At 42.6% G+C, this 21617-nt stretch overlaps 1 pseudogene; it reads left to right on the forward strand.

Moving 5' to 3' along the window:
- The window catches only part of LOC132105399 (myelin-associated glycoprotein-like), a 73691-nt pseudogene extending 53985 nt beyond the window's left edge, over positions 1 to 19706 (forward strand).
- Positions 19707 to 21617: the final 1911 nt, after the last annotated feature.

Here is a 21617-nt window from a genome sequence, read left to right on the forward strand (position 1 = left end):
GCATCTCGTCAGTAAAGCCGGTTCTCTAATCAGCGGTAAATTCCTTCAGGTGCGTGATTGCACATACAGCAGCTGTTACTACACAGAGCCATTGTTAACTGAGAAGATGCACAAATCCACGTTCATTTTCAGCATTTATTTGTGCATCTTCTCAGTTAACAACGGCTCTTCGTAGTAACAGCTGCTCTATGTGAGAGAGCCCTCTATGTAGGAGAGCCCTCAGGGTGACCTGGCCGGACATCCATGAAATTCCCTGCAGTGCTGTGCCAGGCCTGATGATCAAGGAGGCTCCCTCAGAAACCTGTGATCTCAGCCGCCTAATACCGGAACATGAAGCCGGATGGCTGGTGCTGGCGAGTGTTTAGTAAACACTGTAACTGAGCACTGCAAAGGAAACTCACAGAGTTTATTAGTAGCCACGTAACCACCAGCAATTTAATGAACATAAGTATATACAGAGAGGGTTACATTTACTCACCCACCCTCCTGCGCTGGAGCCCCGCTCAAGGGGCGCCTCCTTTTAGTCTGGACCATCAGTCAGGTGGTTGCTATGAACACAGAACCATAAAACCATTATAGGTCCAGCATAGGAGACTGTTATGTGAGAGGTTTCCACCTAACCTCGATCAGGTGGACAGCTGGTGGTTATAGGGGAATTAGGAAGGGGAGGATAAAACCAGTATTTAACCCTCTGAAGTCAATTAACGCATATACGCGTTATGAGGCTATTTTCTCCTGATAACCTCTTAGACTCCAGAGGGTTAAAAATCCCCAAAGGGAACAAGTAGATACCTCGGTATCACTCTGATTCGGATGAGAACGCTGCCTCATCTAGATCACACCCCTTAGGTTCTGCCTACCTCCTCGTGACCCACGATTCCTCTAACCCCTGCCCGCAGGTGGGGGAGGAGCGCGAGTTGCGACACTAGCCTTCTGTGCCCGTCTTTGATCCTCAGATTGAGACAGGCTAGGACCCCTATATTGTTCGGGCTCAGACCTGGACCTTCGTGGAATGAAGGATCTGAAAGCAGCAGAGTGCGCCTTCGACTCCCTGAACTTCTCAAATCGCCGTCTCAACGGAAATACTGAAAAGTTCAGAAGGCAAAACCTGAGCATCGAGAAGAAAGCCTTTTCTTTCCTCCTGATGTCTGCCAGGTTCATCCACAGATGTCTCTCTGCTGCCACCATGGCTGCCATAGTCCTGCCCATGGCGGAGGCGGCCTGCTTGGTAGCACGGAGAGAGATCCGTGGTGCGGCGCAGCTCAGCTGCCTGATCAGAAAAAGGCCCCTGCCTCTATCCAGGTCTCTTAGCAGATCAGTCTGATATGCTTGAAGCACCAGCATTGTGTGTAATAAAGCCACAGCCTGACCTGCTACTGCGTATGCCTTGCCATTTAAGTGAGATGATTTTCTGAAGGGGCTTAGATGGCAAGGAGGGAGATTAAGAGAGGATGTTTCCCCTGCAGAAAGAAAAAATTTCCACAGATAAAAATTATTTATAAATTATTTATACAAATTTTAGCTCTTTCTACAGGGGGCATTCCCTCATAGCCGCTTTCGCGCATCACCTCGATGTCGGCAGATTACTTTCATGCCAAAAGCGATGGATGCGAGAAGAAAATGGCATCTTTCATTTCTTTTTAATCTCCGTATTGAGATCATGCAGAAATGAAAGGCTCACCTGAGCTGGAGGGCTATGGTCAAAAGGTAATTTTCGCTCAATAACCTCCAACAGCTCTACATACGCAGGGCAGGAGAATTGAGAAGGCTCAGCCTTAGCTTCTTCACCATCCTCAAATATCTCCTGCTTTTCCTGGGTAAAAACCCAGCAGAGCACTAACCTCAGTTTCAGAAAGTGTTAAAGATATAACATCATCCTCCCGAGGCTCTCTCTCTCGTCCGCCGCCCTTTTTTTTTTTTTACAAGCGCGAAAGGGAAAGTCCCTCTTTAAACCATTCAGACAGATCCACCTGTATTCTCACGAGCTCATTCTCTTCCATGCCTAAGCGCGGACAGGTCCTGAACCGCGGGAAGCAGATGGCTGCTTTTTTCCCCTTTTCTTTCAGAAGAGCGTCGAACGAGAGCGGAGCTTTTTCCATTGAAGAAACACTCACAATGCGCGTAGATTGCCTCCTCAAAGACATCGCGTGCGTTCTCTTCGCCCACACAAATGATGCAAAGATCGCGTGTGTCATCAGGTGTCAAATAACGCTGACACTGATGCACTCATTGTCTAAACGCTTGCTAGTTGTCACCATGATAAACAGAGAAAGATTGCCCTTACCGGTTCTTTCAAATGCACGCTTCAAACAAAACAGTCAGTGAAGACGAAGAAGATAATGACGTGCTCTCCCGGTGCTTATTTATAGTCGTGCCGGTAGTGACGTCGGAGACTGTCGCCAGCCAACAAGTTGGTGTTTTTTCAATGTATGCTTCAGACATGGGTCATGACGAGGTGTTCCCCAAAGCGACCCCTAGAGGACGCAGTTCGAAGTTCCCTCGAAAGGGAACTGGTGTGAGCTGATGAAAAAGGGAAGTTATTATAGATCTGATGTCTGTCAGTAGACTGTACTTCAGATTCTTTTTCTGCAGCAGAGCTTCAGTCCGTCTCTAATCAGCAGCAGATCTTACAGCTGAAAACTTGGGATCTAAAAAGGAGATTCCCACATTTCAGGAAGGTCAGAATAATTTTCTTTTACAAATTCCCTCAAATATAGGCTTTATATTTATAATCTTTTTGCTATTTTACTCCCATTACACCCATTACAAAGGTGCTTAAAAGGCTCTTCACAGCGATGCCACAGAAGAACAATTTTTGATTCCACAAAGAACCATTCTTTAAAGAACCACCTCTTTCTTACCTTTTTATAATCTGAAGAAACTTCTTTCCCAAAAAATAACCTTTTGTGAAACAGAAAGGTACTTCAGATGTTAAAGGTTCTTTATGGAGCCATTTAGACAAAAAAGGTTCTGTCATTGTGAAGCACCTTTATTTTTAATAGATTCAATGTTTACAGATACTGTCATATCTATATCTCATTATTGTTTTAAAGGATATATTATATGGACAATTTCATGAAACATCTAATAAAAATGTCATGCATAGAATATTTTGTGAATATTTGAGAATACTTTAAGTGGTTAAACATCTCAATTAATATACTGAAATAATAAATAATGTATACCGAAATATTAAAGTATCTGGCCACGTTTCAAGGGTCTAAAACAAGAATTTACAGAGAAAAAAAGTAATGTTTGGACAGTATTATTTTCAGAAAATATTTTAATTTATGGGAGGAAAATAAACCAAAAAGTAAGGCAATGCTTTCAATAAACCATTATTATTGATGTATAGTTCGAAAAGTTATTTCCTCCTTCCTGAGGCTCCATATTTGTCAAAGTCATAGATTTGTGCAAAAACTCTTGCATCATTTATACTTGAAAGCAAAGGTGATTTTCATGTTTCTAGTGCTCTTGAAATCTTAAAGAAAAGTCTCTTGATCATGGAAGAAAGAAATGAGCCATGAGTTTCTTATGTGTTTTTCACCTATAGGTTGATGTTCCTTAATGAATGAAAGGATGGACATCTGGGGAGAAGAGAAAATAATTCTACTCTGTTTTCTGTTGGAAGGTTTAAAGTATATTTACATTTATAGACTAATAAATAAAAAATACAGACCTTTTTTCTTGGTATTTACAAATTCTTACATGTTTGTATTATGTGTCTTGTAGGTGTTTTCTGTAGACATCTTAGCATCACTCTGCCAGAGAAGATTGAAGCTCTCAGTGGATCCTGTGTGATCATAAAGTGCACTTTTGACTTTGATAAAGAATTTGACCAATACCTCAATGAGAGTAATGCTACAGGACTGTGGCTCAAAGATGGAACTAATGAGGTTACACATCAAGTGTTTAACTCCAGAGATCCCAAACCTAATCACTTTAATGGGAAAATAACTGGAAAACTACAAGACAAAGACTGCACCACTGTCTTTTATAATGTTAGCTCAAAGCACAATGGTACATATTACTTCAGGATTATGAGTGGAGTTCTGAAATACACCTACAAACAAAACTTCTCCACTATAAATGTCATCAGTGAGTGATTTAAGCCTTTTATTTATAAAAAATATTTGTTAAATGAGGGTTTTAAAAGTTGCCATATCATTTTACTTTTTCTATTTCAGAGTCTCCTCCCAAACCCAGAGTGCAGCTGTATGTGGAGCAGAAGGAGGTGCAGGGTCAGGAGGAGGTGTTGGAGGGGAGCTCTGTGAGTCTGATCTGCAGCAGTGATGCAAATCCAGCAGTGAACTACACCTGGTCCAGAGAGAGTGAAGGACAGTTGAAACAGCTGCAGACTGGAGACACTCTTACCTTTAATAGGACCGACCCGACACACAGAGGCTGGTACCACTGTACAGCTCAGAACCAACATGGCAGCCAAAATTCATCAGTGATGCTTGACATTCAGTGTGAGTAATACATGACAGACAATTTTACCTTGTCATAGTCATTAGCACTTAAAAGTTTATTATAAATTGAAGAGTTATGTCACTGTGTTTGTGTAATGATGCAATTACAGTGATTGTCATGAGAGTCAGTAATTGATGCCAGAAATGTCAGTTTTTAGGAAACTCTCTCTTTATGAATAAGACAGATATGTATATATACAGTGGACATTCCAGTGTATTATCACAGTAAATAATAAAATATCAAACCAAATAGTATCTACATTAAAATAAATTGCACTTGCTTTAATATTTTATTACATAATGCAAATGCATTAATATATTTTTGAGTCCAAATAATTGGGCCGCTGTATATGTACCTGACAGAAATGTTAGCTACTCTAACTTTCCTAGTAAGCCAGTAATTTTTCCTTCATCATTCTAGCAGCATCATTTATCACTGACAGAAACCGAATCATTACAGTTATTCTGTTTTTTTTTCATTTCCATTATTTTCAGATGCCCCTAAAATCTCTCCATTTTCCAGCTGTAGCAGAACTGATGTAACTGTGTGTTTCTGTGAGGCTGATGGGAATCCCTCTCCTGAACTGGAGTGGCATCTGTCTGGACGTCCTGTCACTACTTCTTCAAACACGTTCATCAGTGAAGAGCGATTGAACAGCACAGGCTTGAGGAGCTCCATCACTCTTCATCAGTCTTTCACAAACTCATCCACTCTACAGTGTGTCAGCAGAAACACTCGAGGAACTGCGAGTCAACATTTTAATTTGCTTCATGTCACTCCTCAAGTGTCAGGTACATTTCATAGCCGTTTACAGTTTTTTTTAAGGTTTAATGTTTAAAGTATTTGCAGATGCATCATCTTAATATTATTTTTATTTCATATTTATATTTGTATTACTTGAATGCAATTCCATTTGTGTTGTTAATTTCCAGTTGATACATTAGAGATGTTTAATTCTTCATTACCTCACATACTTAATGTAAATGTAAATGTATGAAAAGCTGTAAAAGAGCCTTTTTTTCTCTTAAAGGTGTCCACAAACCACTTTTTTTTTTACTGACCACAATGTCTGCTCAGCTCATTCTTTTAGAGAGGACGAGGAAGTGGAACCACTAGTGTCATTGGAATTAGCTGCTTTTTTTTTTTTTATAATATGTATTTTTATTATTATTAGGTTTCCATCATTTCTCTTTTTGGGTTGGAGCTGCTGGTGGGGCTACTGTGATGATGGTCTTATGTGCCATTTTGTGGCATTTACTTATCTGTGCAAGGTACGTTCACATTGGCTGAGGTCACTATACAGTAATTCAACAACAAAGCCATAGAATTACACAGAGACATAAGTAGTTGACTAAATTTTTTAGATTTTTGGAAAATGCTGAATAAATGGGCTCTCTAGAGCAGATTTGATCATGGTTATAAACTGTCCTGCTGTTTAGACAGTTTGATTACTTAAGCCAGTGGTCAGCGTTGAAAGGCCTTTCACACTTTTTAAGAATATTTGCAGTTATACTGGTCAAGTGTGTGTTCAGTGCTGTTCATGACAGCAGTCAACTGCAAACACCTTATGCTATGATAACCTAGAGCTCCTGAACTAAAAGATTCAAGCATTTTTTTTTTTTTTGGAAAGGAAAACATCTCAGGTTACGAATGTAACCATGGTTCTCTGAGTAGAGAACGAGACACTGCATCCTCTAGGGGTCGCTATGGGGAACACCTCGTCGTGACCCGTGTCTGAAGCATACATTGAAAAAACACCAATGAGTTGGCCGGCGACAGCCTCTGACATCACTACCAGCGCGACTATCTGAAACTTGCGTCTGAAGCATGGCAGGGAGCTAGAGGACGCAGTGTCTCGTTCCCTATTCAGGGAACCATGGTTACATTTGTAACCTGAGACGTTCCCTTTCAAGGGAATTTCGAACTGCGTGCTCTAGGGGTCGCTATGGGGAACAGTATACCCACGCCGCCATGCTGAGGGGAGTGCAGGCCAGAATCATGGTGAACAATAAGTACCAACTCTACCATTTCCATTGGAGCTGCCCCTGGGAGGTTAAGACGGCTGTCTGTGACAGTTAGGGTTGGGTATCGAAAACAGGTTCCATTTTAGAACCATTTGCAAATTTCCAAGAACCGGGTATTCGATAAGACACGTGCATTTCGATTCTGCTTAATAATTCCTGCGTTCACATTTCAGTTTGATTAAAAATGATTAAGTGCAGGAACTGAAAGAATTTGCTCCCTGTTTGTGTGCAGCATGCATGAAAGCGCGTGCACAGAGAGCAGCACTCGGTGTCGCGCTGCGGGTTTCTGTTCTCGGACCGTTCCGTGTATTTCCACTGTAGAAAAGGTTGTTCCGAAATGAAACTGACTTCTTTCATAATTGTGAACAATATATAGAAAACTACATTAGTACATCATCATAAACACAACCATTTTTGTCTTACGTGCACGTAAACAGATGAGAAATAAAACACACATGTACAGTATTTTTGCTTAAAGAGAGACCAGCCTAATAAACGCGCTGCCTTTCATTAATGTTAATCAAAGAACAAAAGAAAATTATTTACTGAACTTGACTGTATATATTTAATAACTTTAATTGATTAATCTTTATTTTATTTATAAAAAGAAAACTATGCAGTGTTTCTAAGCTTTTAATTAGTTTCTGTACCTGAAATTTTGTTTAGTTGTATTTATTTATGATATTACTAATTGATTTGTTTGTTCTTTTCTGTTTACTTGTCTTTAACACTTTAATATTTGAAATTTATATCAATCTAGTTGTTTTTGCTATGGTATTTCTTTAAAGCACTGTAACTGAGCACTGCAAAAGAAACTCACTTTGTAGACAAATAACCACAAGCAATTTAATACACATAAGTATACACAGAGAGGGTTACACACTCACCCACCCTCCTGCCTCCTTTTAGTCCGGAACATCACTAAGGTGGTTGCTATGAACATAGGACTAGATAAAAACATTATAGGACCAGCATAGGATACTGTTATGTGAGAGGTTTCCACCTAACCTCGATCAGGTGGAGAGCTGGTGGTTACAGGGAAATTAGGAAGGGGAGGATGAAAGCAGAAGTTAAAAATCCCTAAAGGGAAAGAGTAGATACCTCGGTATTGCTCTGATTCAGACGAGAACGATGCCTCGTCTGGATCACATCCCTTAGGTTCTACTTACCTCCTTGTGACCCACGATTCCTCTTACCCCTGCTCGCAGGTGGGGGAGGAGCGCGAGTTGCGACACTAGCCTTCTGTGTCTGTCTTTGATCCTCAGATCGAGACAGGCCAGGACCCCTATGTTGTTCGGGCTCAGACCTGGACCTTCGTAGAATGAAGGATCTAAAAACAGTGGATCGCGCCTTCGCCTCCCTGAACTTCTTGATCACCGTCTCAACGGAAATATCAAAAAGTTCAGAAGGCGAAACCTAAGCATCAAGAAGAAAGCCTTTTCTTTCTTCCCAATTTCTGCCAGGTTCATCCACAGATGTCTCTCCGCTACCACCAAGGCTGCCATAGTCCTGCCCATGGCGGGGGCGGCCTGCTTGGTAACCTGGAGAGAGATCTGTGGTGCGGCACAGCTTGGCTACCTGATCAGGAAAAAAGGCCCTCGCTTTTAACCGGGTCTCTTTTGCAGATCAGTCTGATACATCGTGCGTAATAAAGCCACAGCCTGACATGCTGCTTCATATGCCTTGCCATTTAAGCGAGATGTATTTCTTGAAGGGGCTTAGATGGCAAGGAGGGAGATTAAGAGAGAATAGTCCCTCGCAGAAAGAAAGCTCTTTCTACAGGGGGCATCATCATAGCAGTTTTCACGCATCGCCTCGATGTTGGCACAACTCTTATGCCAAAACCGATAGATGCGAGAAGAAAATGGCTTCTTTTATTTCTTTTCGATCTCTGTATGGAGATCAGGCAGAAATGGAAGGCTCACCTGAGCTGGAAGGCCATGTCGCGATCCATAACCTCCAACAGCTCATACGAAGGGTAGGAGAAATGAGAAGTCTCAGCATCAGCTTCTTCACCTTCCTCAAATATCTCCTGCTTTTCCTGGGTAAAAACCCAGCAGAGCACTAACCTCAGTATCAGAAAGTGTTAAAGGTATAACATCATCCACCCGAGGCTCTCTCTCATCCGCCGCCATTACGAGCACGAAAGGGAAAGTTCAATTCAATTCAAGTTTATTTGTATAGTGCTTTTTTACAATACAAATCGTTACAAAGCAACTTTACAGAAAATTATGTTTGTACAATATTTAGTAATAGCTTATAAGTGGTGACTGTCAGTTTGTGCACGTATGACAGGTTCTCTTACGAGAGCTCTCTCGTACTGCGTCTTAGCTAAGACGCTACGGGAAAAGTCTCTTTTCACGAAATACTGAAGCAAAAAATTATCCTTAATTTTGTATTTTTGTAAAGCGCATTTGCAGCAGTACACAGCCATAGGCGAGACGGCTCGTTCGCTCATTGGCTTGTTCTGCGGCAACTGCACAGCCTATCGAGCGCGGGCTGATGCAACATCAGACCAATAAGGGCGCTTCGCGCCCTTCTTGCCACTTCCCGCCGAAACGGGTGTGGCCCAACCTATAAAAGGAGCTCGAAAAGGCTGACTCACCTGATTTTTCATCTCTTCAGCGAAGCTCACGCATCGCTGGATCACGGAGGAAGCAAGCGCCGTCTGAGAAAGCACATCAGCAGGACGAGCCATTCTGAAGCTGCTGGCATCGCCGCCTTCCATTGCCGTTCCTGCTGCGCTATCCGGCGCCTATATCCTTTCAATCCTGTTATATACAAGCTGTTCTTTATGTGTGTGTGTGTGTTCGCCCTGCGACACACACTCGTAAAAGAGCTCGCGTCTTTTTTAAGATGCCTTCCTGCGGCTCGTCAGAGCCCCACTCAGCGAGGGAGACCGGTACGTCATCTGTGTCTCCTGCCTGGGTGAAGATCATGCAGCTGTTGCCCTGGTGACTCTGAGGACTCGCCTGGCCTTTTTCTCTGAGCCTGCATTCTCCGCTGCGCTGAGGCGCCGTAAAAGCATCGCTTCCAGCGGATTCCGGAACCGTCTTCAGCTCAACCGAGCTCGCCGGTTCACCCTGCTTCACCGGCCCCCCCTGCATCGCTTCCCGGTGGGCAGCGCCCGCTGTTTGCCGGCGCGTCGTCCGAGGAAGTCGATCTCAGGGCCGCGTCGGGGGAAGAGGACACGCGCTCTCTGCTAGCTTCGGGCAGTGAGGGCTGGGCGAGCTCCGAGGATCTCGCGCCTTCTGCTCAGAAGCCCAGCAGACGAGCTGACATCGAGAAGGAGCCGGGGCGAATGATCGTGTTGGCCGCGATGAGTCTCGGCCGCGAGTGGTTTGCACCAGCGCCCCCCCCTCTCGTTACCGGCTGGATGGTATTTCCCTTTCGGATGAGCGTACTTCTCAAAGCCCGCCTCATTTCTTCCTGAGCTTCACGAAGAGGTGGCGAAGGCTTGGAACGCTCCATATTCAGCACGAACTCGTTCGTCTGTCTCACTAGCATTCTCCACACTGATGATGCTAAAAACAGGAACTACCACTCACTTCCGCCGGTGGAACAGGCGATAGCGACGCACCTTTGTCCGCCCTCTGCTGGACGGCGGCAAAAGCGGTGTTGCCATCTAAAGCCTCCTGTGTGACGCTGCGTCGGCGCTACTAACGATGGCTGCTTCATCGAAGCGCAGGTGTACGAGTTCCGCTGTGGCCGAGCTCTCACCCAAGCGCGCCGCTGTTTCAGTTCCAGGAATTGTGACTGTCTCAGCGTTTTCTGCAATGCGCAAGCCTGCACAGTTGCCCGCTTGCCTGCACACAAAAGCCGTTATCACAACAGCTTCAGCAACGCAGCTCGAGACCCCCGTTCTCGCTCTACTGGCCGTCGCCCCGCGCCGCGGGGACCGCGGCAGAGGATTACGGTGAGGCCGGGAGCCCCGAAGCCATCCTGGGAAAGCCATCTACGCATGCTGCATGATGCTGCGTCGGCACTACACACGATGGCTGCTTCATCGAAGCGCCGGTGTACGAGTTCCGCTGCGGCCGGGCTCTCACCTAAGCGCGCCGCTGTTTCAGTTTCCAGAGATTGTGACTGTTTCAGCGTTGTTTGCAATGCGCAAGCCTGTACGGTTGCCCGCTTGCCTGCACACGAAAACCGTTATCACGGCTACCCAGATATTTCCCGAAAAAGGTGTAATTTCTGGTGTCCCGGCCACGGCCGATGGTGCTATAAATGAAGTGACGATGCCCACTGCTCAGTGCCCATCTCCGCATATAAGCACAGCCCTTCACACAGGGCTCGCGCCTATAAAAGCGACTCAAGTCGATCACGCGCACTACATAGTAGACGTGCCCACTCCTCAGGCTGTCCAGAGGCAATGTTCCTACGGGCGAATGGTCTCTACACCCGCAAACAGTCCGGCTGTTGTGGCAGAGATTTGGCATGGCGGAGGTGGACCTCTTTGCGTCCCACGAAGACGCTCACTGCCCCGCGTTCTTTTCCAAGAACGAAAGCGCGCTGTCACGGAGATGGCCGTGCTGCCCGCTTTATGCGTTCCCTCCCGTCTCCCTCCTTCCGCAGGTGATAGAACGGGTGAGAGAAATGAGATGTTCAATACTGCTTGTAGCACCTCTTTGGAAGAACCAACCATGGTTCCCAGATTTGATGCAGTTAGCAGATGTCGCCCCGTGGCCGGTACCATTGAGGAGAGACCTCCTCTCGCAGGCCAGGGGCTCGATTTGGCACCCTCAACCGGAGTTGTGGTCCCTCTATGTATGGGCACTCAATGGTTACCCGCTGATCTCGCAGTGAGAGTGCTAAATACCATCACTCAGGCTAGAGCTCCGTCGACACGACGTCTGTATGCCTCGAAGTGGTCGGTGTTCTCCAGCTGGTGCACAGCTCGAGGTTATTCACCCCTTAGTTGTGAGGTGACGGAGGTCCTCTCCTTCCTTCAGGAGCTGTTGGATAAGGGCAGAGCCCCATCCACGCTCAAAGTTTATGTGGCTGCCATCGCGGCGTTTTCTGAAACGGCGTCCGGTCAGTCAATAGGAAGGAATGATTTAGTCATCCGGTTCCTCAGAGGAGCTAGGAGGCTGAATCCTCCCAGACCTCCGTCAGTCCCTATGTGGGACCTCGCGGCGGTTTTGGAGGCCTTGAAAGGTCCCCCTTTCAAGCCTATCCAATCGATTAGCCTTCAGCATCTGTCGTTCAAGACAGTATTCTTGTTGGCTCTCGCTTCTGTGAAGTGTGTGGGTGATTTGCACGCGCTCTCGGTGAGCCAGTCGTGCTTGGAGTTTGGGCCCAATGACTCAAGAGTCATACTCAAACCTAGGCACGGTTATGTGCCGAAATCCTTCAACACACCGTTTCGGGCTCAGGTTATTGCCCTGTCTGCCCTGCCGGTGTCAGGGGAGGATGGAGACTCGAGTCTTCTTTGCCCTGTCAGGGTTTTAAGAGCTTATGTGTCTCGCTCTGCTGCCTTTCGGCAGACGGAGCAGCTATTTGTCTCGTTCGGTGGGCGTTCCAAGGGAATGGCTGTTTCGAGACAGACTCTATCCAGATGGATAGTTGACGCCATAGCGTTAGCTTACGCTTCCAGGGGCCTTCAGTGCCCGTTGGGCGTCAGAGCACACTCCACAAGAGGCATCGCCTCGTCGTGGGCGTGGTCTACTGGGATCTCCTTGCAGGATATATGTATGGCGGCAGGTTGGGCCTCGCCGTCTACATTTATCAGGTTCTATAACCTGGAGGTTCCCGCCTTGCAAGCCAGGCTGCTGTCGGTATAGGCGAATCAGGGCCCTGAGGGGAATTCTGAGTTCACGAGCGCTATGCGCTGCCGACTGTTATATGGGCAGTATTGCGTAAGACCCGCATTGCCACATTGGTCAGGCCTTGCCTCGGCTGTGTGACGTCATATTGCCGCATCTACGGATGCTGCTAGATATGGGACGGAGGGCTTTTTCCCTTTTCTGTCCTGGACTCTCTGTGAGTCCCTCAGGTGACTGTGCACTGTAAATCCTGGGCGTTGCTTCAGGTTTATTGGTGTGTGATCCCTGCGCGCACGGCGTTTTACACTGGGTTCCCGTAGCGTCTTAGCTAAGACGCAGTACGAGAGAGCTCTCGTAAGAGAACGTACTCGGTTACTAAACGTAACCTCGGTTCTCTCTAGAAGAGCGAACGAGTACTGCGTTCTCTGCCGTGCGCACGATTCACTCTGGTTCGCTTCGGCGATGAAATAAATCAGGTGAGTCAGCCTTTTCGAGCTCCTTTTATAGGTTGGGCCACACCCGTTTCGGCGGGAAGTGGCAAGAAGGGCGCGAAGCGCCCTTATTGGTCTGATGTTGCATCAGCCCGCGCTCGATAGGCTGTGCAGTTGCCGCAGAACAAGCCAATGAGCGAACGAGCCGTCTCGCCTATGGCTGTGTACTGCTGCAAATGCGCTTTACAAAAATACAAAATTAAGGATAATTTTTTGCTTCAGTATTTCGTGAAAAGAGACTTTTCCCATAGCGTCTTAGCTAAGACGCAGTACTCGTTCGCTCTTCTAGAGAGAACCGAGGTTACGTTTAGTAACCGAGTACGATTTGTAGAAAAATGTATACAAGTCGTAGTCAGCCAGATGATGAACATTATTAATATTATTAATAATTAATAATTATTATATGATGCAGTCACACTTGTAGCAATATTTGTTAGTTCTGTTGTTGATTCAGGGTTAGCATCATCTGGGGTTCCCTGAGGGTCAGCATCATCTCTTCTCAGGTGTTCTGGATCCAGACTGGAGCTTGTGTAAATCCTAGTTACCACGGGATGTAAATCCCGTGGCAAAACATAGAAACAAATAGAGACATCATTAGCATAGCTGCTGTTCCAACAAATTAAAATTAATTAGTTTAACCCAGGCTGTAGAATAAGAATGCACATTTGATCAGATACAACTATACTCACAATTTAAGATACATTATTCAAATGCTTGTGAAAGAGATGCGTTTTTAATCTAGATTTAAACAGAGAGAGTGTGTCTGAACCCCGAACATTATCAGGAAGGCTATTCCAGAGTATGCGAGCCAAATGTGAAAAAGCTCTACCTCCTTTAGTGGACTTTGGTATCCTAGGAACTACCAAAAGTCCGGCGTTTTGTGACCTTAGGGAGCGTAATGGATTGTAGCATGGTAGAAGGCTAGTTAGGTACACAGGAGCTAAACCATTTAGGGCCTTATAGGTAAGTAATAATAATTTGTAACTGATACGGAACTTAATAGGTAGCCAGTGCAGAGACTGTAAAATTGGGGTAATATGATCATATTTTCTTGACCTGGTAAGGAGTCTAGCCGCTGCATTTTGGACTACCTGTAGCTTGTTTATTGAAAAAGCAGGACAACCACCTAGAAGTGCATTACAATAGTCCAGTCTAGAGGTCATGAATGCATGAACTAGCTTTTCTGCATCAGAAACAGATAACATGTTTTGTAGCTTGGCAATGTTTCTAAGATGGAAGAATGCAGTTTTTGTAACATGGGAAATATGATTTTCAAAAGACAAGTTGCTGTCTAATATAACACCCAGATTTTTGACTGTAGAAGAAGTAACAGTACATCAGTCTAGTTGCAGATTGTAATCTACAAGATTCTGTGTAGTGTTTTTTGGTCCAATAATAAATATCTCTGTCTTAACCGAATTTAATTGGAGAAAATTATTGGTCATCCAATCTTTTACATTTTTAACACACTCTGTTAGCTTAGATAATTTAGAGGTTTCATCTGGTCTCGTTGAGATATATAGCTGAGTATCATCAGCATAACAGTGGAAGCTAATTCCGTATTTTCTAATAATATTACCAAGGGGCAACATGTATATTGAAAATAGAAGGCGACCTAGGACGGATCCTTGTGGCACTCCATATTTTACTGATGATAAATGAGATGACTCCCCATTTAAGTAAACAAAATGGTAGCGATCGGACAGGTAGGATCTAAACCATCTTAGAGCCTGCCCTTGAATACCTGTATAGTTTTGTAATCGATCTATGAGTATGTCATGATCTATGATCTATGGTGTCGCAGCACTAAGACCAAGTAAAACTAGAAATGAGATGCAGCCTTGATCTGACGCAAGAAGCATGTCATTGCATGTCAGCATGTCAAGTGCAGTTTCTGTGCTATGGTGGGGCCTGAAACCTAACTGTAATTCTTCATACAGATCATTTTTGTGCAGGAAGGTGCTCAATTGAGCAGACACAACTTTTTCTAAAATTTTAGACATAAATGGAAGATTTGAAATAGGCCTATAATTTGCCAGTTCACTAGGATCTAGTTTTGGTTTCTTAATAAGAGGCTTAATAACCGCCAGCTTGAATGGTTTTGGGACGTGACCTAAAGATAATGATAATAATAATATTGAGAAGCTGTTCTTCTATTACAGGTAACAACTCTTTCAGTAATTTAGGGTACAGGATCTAATAAACATGTTGTTGGTTTAGATACAGTGATAAGTTTATTTAGCTCTTTCTGTCCTATATTTGTAAAGCACTGCAGTTTATCTTTGGGTGCGATGGATGAAACTGAAGTGTTAGACGCTGTTGAATCTACATTCGCTATTGTATTTCTAATGTTATCTATTTTATCAGTGAAGAAATTCATAAAGTCATTACTATTTAACGTTGGTGGAATATTTGAATCAGGTGGCGTCTGGTAATTTGTTAATTTAGCCACTGTGCTAAATAAAAACCTTGGATTGTTTTGGTTATTTTCTATGAGTTTGTGGATATGCTCTGCCCTAGCAGTTTTTAGAGCCTGTCTATAGCTGGACATACTGTATTTCCATGCAATTCTAAAAACTTCCAAGTTAGTTTTTCTCCATTTGCATTCAAGACTACGAGTTACTTTCTTGAGAGAGTGAGTATTACTGTTATACCATGGCACAGCACGTTTTTCTCCAACCTTTTTCAATTTGATGGGGACAACAGCTTCTAATGTATTAGAGAAAATAATGCCCATGTTGTCAGTCATTTCGTCTAATTCATGTGTATTTTTGGGTACAAATAGCAGTTGAGATAGATCAGGCAAGTTATTTGCGAATCTGTCTTTGGTGACTGGAACAATAGTTCTGCCCAGATGGTAACGCTGAGACATATAGTTAATATCAGTGATATGCAGCATGCACGATACAAGGAAATGGTCTGTAATATCATCACATTGAGGTACGATATCTATAGCAGTAAGATCGATTCCATGTGATATAATTAAATCTAGTGTATGGTTAAAACGATGAGTGGGCCCGGTGACATTTTGCTTGACTCCAAAAGAGTTTATTAGGTAAGTAAACGCAAGTCCTAATGCATCATTTGTATTATCAACGTGAATATTAAAATCTCCCATGATTAGCGCCTTATCAACTGTAACCAGAAGGTCTGAGAGGAAATCTGCAAATTCTTTTAGGAATTTTGTATACGGCCCTGGTGGTCTATACACAGTAGCCAGAGCAAGAGATAGATTAGGTTTCTTTTGCATGTCTGACAGTGTAAAATTAAGCAGAAGTATTTCGAATGAGTTAAACCTGTATCCCGTTTTATGGGTAACATTGAGAATATCACTATATATTGTTGCAACACCTCCACCACGACCAGTCTGACGGGGCTCATGCTTATAACAGTAGTTTAGTGGAGTCGACTAATTTAGGCCAAAATAATCATTTGGTTTTAGCCAGGTTTCAGTCAAGCAGAGTACATCAAAACTATTATCTGTGATCATTTCATTTACAATAACTGCTTTGGTTGTGAGTGATCTAATATTTATGAGCCCAAACTTTAAAGATTGTTTTTGTTCATTTACTTTACATGTTTCTGGTTTAATCACGATAAGATTTTTAGTAGATCCTACATTAAATTTATATTTTGACCTCACTATTCGGGGAACAGACACAGTCTTCATAGATTGTACAGCGCAAGTACTTTTATCTTTTAAGCGGGTGGAACAAAAGTCATCATAATAGTTATTTGAGAATTGTCTTACTAGTCACATGGAGTGAAGTGTCCTGGAGATGTTGTCAGAGAGCAGCTCCGCTCCGACTCTGCTGGGGTGCAAGCCATCAGCGCGAAACAGCCTAGGACGCTCCCAGAAAAGATTCCAGTTATTAACAAATAGCAGTTTCTGTTCTTTACACCATGACAACAACCATTCATTTAAAGCAAAAAGTCTACTGAACTTTTCGTGTCCTCGTCAATACGTGGGCAGTGGTCCTGACACGTTGATCGTCGCCGCGGGCGTCGTGCTGCGAACCGTCTCGATCAGGCTGCTGAAGTCCCTCTTCAGCGTCTCCGTCTGCCGCAGCGTGGTGTTGTTAACCCCGGCGTGAAGCACGACCAGCTCTCGTCGGCCTTCAGGATCGTGGTTATCTGCGCAGAAACATCGAGAACACGAGCACCAGGAAAACAATGAGTGTGCACTTTACCTTAGGCTAACGTAGCACGGACGTGTCGGACGATGGAGTCTCCGATGATCACAGCGTCGCGTCCTGTCTCGCGGAGGGGAGGATTGGTTGGTTTAAAGTCCCTCTTTAAACCATTCAGACAGATCCACCTGTATTCTCACGAGCTCATTCTCCTCCGTGCCTCAGCAGCGGTGGATCCTGAACTAAGGGAAACAGATGGCTGCCTCTTTTTTTCCTTGGAAAGAGAGATGAACGAGAGCGGAGCTTTTTCATTGAAAAAAAAAAATGCTCACAATGCATACAGGTTGCCTCCTCAAAGACATTGTGTGTGTGCTCTTCACCCAAACAAATGACGCAAAGATTGCGTGTGTCATCGGGTGTCAAATAACGCTGACACAGATGCACAGATTGTCTAAACGCTTACTAGTAGTCGCCATAATAGACAGAGAAAGATCGCTCTTTCTCTGTCAAACAGAACAGTCAGTGAAGACGAAGAAGAGAATGACGTGTTCTCCTGGTCCCTGTTTATAGTTGCGCCGATAGTGATGTCAGAGGCTGTCGCTGGCCCCCTGCTCGCAGGTGGGGGAGGAGCGTGAGTTGCGACACTAGCCTTCTGTGTGTCTTTGATCCTCAGATCGAGACAGGCCAGGACCCCTATGTTGTTGGGACTCAGACCTGGACCTTCGTGGAACGAAGGATATAAAAACAGAAAAAAAAAATGCTCACAATGCATACAGATTGCCTCCGCAAAGACATTGTGTGTGTGCTCTTCACCCAAACAAATGACGCAAAGATTGCGTGTCTAATCGGGTGTCAAATAACGCCAACACAGAGGGGCACATTGTCTAAACGTTTGCTAGTAGTCGCCATGATAGACAGAGAAAGATCACTCTTACCAGTTCTTTCAGATGCACGCTTCAATCAGAACAGTCAGTGAAGACTAAGAAGAGAATGACGTGTTCTCCTGGTCCCTGTTTATAGTCGCGCCGGTAGTGATGTCAGAGGCTGTCGCTGGCCAACTCGTAGGTGTTATGTTCAATGTATGCTTAAGACACGATGATTAAGGGTCACGATGAGGTGTTTCCCATAGCAAACCCTAGAGGAAGCAGTTCGAAGTTCCCTTGAAAGGGAAAGAAAGAGTTTTGGAAAAGGCAAAAATTTTAAATAATAATAATAATACTCTTTTTCTAAAGTGGTTTGACTAAAGTATATCCTTTAAAAAAATTGCAGAGAAATTTCGAAACATTTAAAAAATGTCATCAACTACTTTTGCCACACAGACCTTTTATGTCATATATAAATGTGTCTTATGTATGATAATCAGCAAAGCTTTCAGTGGACAGGGCAGTTTGAAATGATTAATAAAGAAACATGTATGGAGAAGCTAAAGAGCAGAATGTGATTGACTTTAAAAGGAAGTATTAAAAGTGCAATAAGTCGTGGAAGAGAACTGAATCTGCTGACAATCTGTTTTCTGTGCACATGCAAAATGTGCTGAGGAAGGGGTCCCCTGCAGTCTCATATCAGTTGAATTCAAACAAATTATAAGAGATTCACTATGAGAGAAATTTGACAAAAGACCCGCCTTGATGACTAGTCATAAATTAAGTAAATAAGCACTGTGCATTGTTCTTTACTAATTCACTCACACACACACAATAACCTCTGAAGAGGATTTATGCTTATCAGGTGTTGACTAAACCTGTGGCTTTTTTAGAAAGTAGGTTCCCGACCCTTGAGTTAAGTATATCAATTAATCTCCACTCTAAAAATTATTTGCCCCAGTCATCCACCCTATGTTTGTCAAAATTTCAATCCATACATGGGTGATGTTTATGTTTATGATGTTTATGTTTTTATTATTATTTTTTTTATCATGGTCTATACCGAAATATTTTTCAGAAGAGAAAGCAATACAAGACGTGATGATGGCCCTGGACTCACTCTGAATGAATGGGTGAGTTCCATCAAAGTACATTATTTATTTTAAATAATGCAGCTTATGTTAAATAAATATAAAACAAAAAATATAAAAATACACTCATTTTATTGTTTTAAAAGCAGAATATACCACAGCTCTCAACTGCTGATTTGTTAATCTATTATGCCGTTTAACAGCGGGATGAGGATGAAGTTTACGCCAGTAGCGCCATGCTGTCACCAAATGGTGCTACCACCCAGAATCATAAAAAAGAACCCCTCCATTATGCCTCCATTGACTTCACAAACTTCCAACCAGAGTCAGAAGAGATCAGGGGCACCTCCTCGCTGACCATAGACTACGCTGTGATCCGATGTGATCCTGGTGAAGTATCAGAGGCAGAGAGCACAATAGGAGTTGATCAGCCCAACAGCAGCATCTCATCTGTAATGAAGGCTGAGGAAAACGAGACCATACTAGAGCAGGAGGCAAATATCATAGAAGAGTTCTCACAGCCCGCAGAAGATACAACTTATGAAAGCATTACCATCTGAGCTAGAATTGCTCTCACAATCAGTGTTTTCCAATGTAATTACATAGAATATTGACTTGGAGCTTTCAAGCTTGAAACAATATACATGCAAACATACATCTATACTTGGCAAAATGGGATAAAATCCCAAACTACAAATTATGCAAAAATGCATATTGATTACATTTTGCGGCTATACTCTTGAAACAGTGAGTATTTTAATGTTTACCTATTGGCCTCATTTACTTCGAGCGTAAGTACCACACTTTAGCCATAGATGTATTATTATTGTTATTATTTTAATATTATTTTAATTATATGAAATTCATTTTAAAAAATGTTTTGTAAAATATTTGTATTAATATTTACATGGTATATTTACATGGCTTTTTAAAGGGGTCATGCAATGCAATTTTTTGTTTTGTCCAATTTTATCAAGATTTTTTCATCAAAGACATCATAATATAGAAGTAATAAGCTATTTAATGTCTTGGTTTTAACCCCCCTCATCAGAAAGCTCATTGCTATGATTGGCTATTGGTTGTGATTGTTTGACAGCATACATTCCTCATTGATGGACACTGATTTAGGTCAAAAATGAATAAACACAATGCTATGTTTTTCTTTTTGCCACTGGCACTGCACAGCATCTTGTTGTCTTCAGAGCATCTTTATCATTTGGTTTCTGCGTAGAAATGTAAATTCATCTCTCTCATAAATGATAAATGATTGGTGGGCGTGGCTAAACAAGCAGTGATGTAGAAACAGACATTGATCTTTTTTTGCGGAGGCAGTGTTTAGCCACACTATCATGAACATCCCAAAAGCTGTTGTTTTGGCAGACAGCCTTCAATATAAGCTGTTTTGAACGACACAGTTTTAAGATGTTTTTATAGTACAAATCTTATGTCAAAAGGTCAAGGGAATTTTAGTTTCTCAGTTTATGACCCCATTCCATATCTGATTAGATTGTACTTCAGATCAGGGTATAATGCTATATACAATACATTTATTTTGTGTGAACAGCTGTAAACTTTAAAGTCCATATAGTTTAAAAACAGTCACAGAAAATACAAGATTAATGTCAAGGAATGGAAAGTTGGATATATCTTATCCTTTCTGTTGTGCTACTCATTCAGCAACTGTAACCACAAAGGACAGACTGTTTCATCATTTCTTGTGAGCTTGTCTTAAATTCTCTCTCTCTTTAACTTTTAATGCTGGTTTACAAATGCTAGTTTATAGCAGGACCTGTTATTTTTGTACATATTTACATTTGATTTTCCCTGAAGGACTACCAGTTCACACTGCACAGACAGATGCTGACAAATGCTAACAGATGGTTAGTTGTCAGATCAGTGTGTTACCTCCGTCAGTGTCTGTTGGAGTTAGTCAGAGTTCATTTTGCTGATTGAACACGCTCATTCAGTGTTTATCGGCTCTGAGAAGTGATGTGATCTAATCTGGTGATTGTTGGCAGTGAATTGGACTTCAAAATAAGAATAGGACATGGCTGAGAAGATTTCTTTACTGCAAGATTTATAGGTTTCATATTTTTTCACTTTAAAAATATGCAAATAAATGTGCATAGCATGTTGTGTTGATTTTTAATGGTATTACAGAACATTTTTTAAGTGGATATGCATTTCACATACCCAGTTAATATAGAGATACTAGACTAAAGGTGAATGTTGCCATCAAATTAGACTCAGCTTGGCTTTAAAATCTTAACTAACAAATGACTTCTTTAATTTTAAAAAATGTACAATAACTTTTTTTTAAACAAATTGATAAATGTCATTAAGTGTTTTGCAAGTGAGCCCAGTCAGTTCTGCACAAAGGTCTGATTTGATCAGACTTTTGGTCTGGAGGAAAATATTTCCTTTATTCACAGAGAAGATCTGAAAAGCTGTTCTTAATGTGTGAATGCTGAGCAGCAAGTTATCGGTCACACAACACACATAATTCAAAAAGACATTATTGGTAATTCAATAGCCGAATGGCATGTTTATATGTGTGTAAATTAAGCTGGAATAGCAGATAAAATGTAAGCACTTAACATTTTTCACATTCCTTTTTCAGTTCTTCTTAATGATGAGTTTCTTTTGAAAAGCTATTATTAATGTGTGACTGTTGAGGAAGTGGATAGTCCTTCCTGCTCAGATAGTGACTGACCTCTTAAAGTTCAAAATCTACATTCACATTTGAAATTAGTTTCATTTTCTGATTAATTAAATATTTA

The sequence above is a fragment of the Carassius carassius genome, chromosome 26 (assembly GCF_963082965.1).
Source record: "Carassius carassius chromosome 26, fCarCar2.1, whole genome shotgun sequence".
Taxonomy (NCBI): domain Eukaryota; kingdom Metazoa; phylum Chordata; class Actinopteri; order Cypriniformes; family Cyprinidae; genus Carassius; species Carassius carassius.